This window comes from Ranitomeya imitator, chromosome 4 (assembly GCF_032444005.1).
Source record: "Ranitomeya imitator isolate aRanImi1 chromosome 4, aRanImi1.pri, whole genome shotgun sequence".
Lineage (NCBI taxonomy): Eukaryota > Metazoa > Chordata > Amphibia > Anura > Dendrobatidae > Ranitomeya > Ranitomeya imitator.
In genome coordinates this window covers 603,844,035-603,846,015 of record NC_091285.1, presented here as the reverse complement: position 1 = coordinate 603,846,015, position 1,981 = coordinate 603,844,035, and positions in this window count along the sequence as shown.

Sequence of the window (1,981 nt, the reverse complement as noted above, 5' to 3'; positions counted from 1 at the left end):
ACAGTCCAGTGCTGCTTCTCTGTAGCCCAGGTCAGGCGCCTCTGCCGCTGTTTATGGTTCAAAAGTGGCTTTACCTGGGAAATGCGGCACCTGTAGCCCATTTCCTGCACACGCCTGTGCACGGTGGCTCTGGATGTTTCCACACCAGACTCAGTCCACTGCTTCCTCAGGTTCCCCAAGGTCTGGAATCGGTCCTTCTCCACAATCTTCCTCAGGGTCCGGTCTCCTCTTCTCGTTGTACAGCGTTTTCTGCCACATTGTTTCCTTCCAACAGACTTACCATTGAGGTGCCTTGATACAGCACTCTGGGAACAGCCTATTTGTTGAGAAATTTCTTTCTGGGTCTTACCCTCTTGCTTGAGGGTGTCAATGATGGCCTTCTTGACATCTGTCAGGTCGCTAGTCTTACCCATGATGGGGGTTTTGAGTAATGAACCAGGCAGGGAGTTTATAAAAGCCTCAGGTATCTTTTGCATGTGTTTAGAGTTAATTAGTTGATTCAGAAGATTAGGGCAATAGGTCGTTTAGAGAACCTTTTCTTGATATGCTAATTTATTGAGACAGGTTTTTTGGGTTATCATGAGTTGTATGCCAAAATCATCAGTATTAAAACAATAAAAGACCTGACAAATTTCAGTTGGTGGATAATGAATCTATAATATATGAAAGTTTAATTGTAATCATTACATTATGGTAAATAATGAAATTTAACACTATATGCTAATTTTTTGAGAAGGACCTGTAGGTTCTTTTTTTCGTTAGGTGGTGGAAAAAGAAAAAAAAAAGGTGCTATTTTACGAGACCCATAGCTTCTCCATTTTATTGGGATCTGAGGCTGGGAGAGGCTTTATTTTTTGTGTGCCGAGTTCACGCTTTTATCGATACCATTTTGGAATACATACGATGTTTTGATCGCCTGTTATTGCATTTTTCTGCAATGTTGTGGCGACCAAAAAAACGTAATTCTGGCATTTAAATTTTTTTCTTGTTACGCTGTTTACTGATCAGATTAATTCTTTTTATATTTTGATAGATCGGGCGATTCTGAACATGGCGATACCAAATATGGGTAAAAGGGGGGCGATTTGACTGATCACCTGTGCTACACACAGCAGGTCTCCTGCAGCCCCCGGATTGTCATGCTAACCAATCGGCGCATCACAATCACGTAACAGGGGCTCCACAAGTGGGCGGAATTAATGACGCGCTTCCGGCACGGCCATGTTAAATGCTGCTGTCGGAGATTTAGAGGGACATTTAACATGTTAACAGTCGCGGGTGGATTGAGATTCCACCTGCGGATGTTAGGGGCACATGACAGCTGATGAAATCAGCTGTCATGTGCCACAACAAAGCTGCGGGCTCAGTGCCGGAGTACGCACCAAAGGGGAGGCGATCTATGACGTACCTATATGTCATAGGTTGTAAATGGGTTAAAAGAGGCATGGGACTCGCGGAAAAGAAACGTAATGCTATCCCTCTACAAAGTGTTAGCATAAGTTGGACCGCCCGAACTGAGTACATATTGGCGCTCATATGATGGATTTTACCCTTCTTTGATTGAAAAGTGTTTACCATGATCCCCATATTATTTATATGCCCTACTGCTTTTTAGTTATAGCAGGGAATATGTTCTTTTTTTTCTATTTTTATATTAACGTGTAAAGTTCTTTTCTGAATTTGGTCTAGTGGATGAACAATTGGCATTCAAGAAGGGAAATATTAGCTTTTTTGTGTAGACTGGATCGTGCCCGTGCCCCTTCCCCTTATTCTTTCCTATCCTTTGGCTGAACTTCATAGAATTTTGTCTTTTTTTCAATGGTATTAACTATATATTCATGGGTTATCCTTACTTTTTTTTTATTTAACATATCTTTATAAGTATTCTTAAAAGATCAGTCCACCATTAGAGAGACCCAGATATCAATAATACAGCTTTACACTTGTATACTCACCATGTATACAGAATACCAAGCTTTGC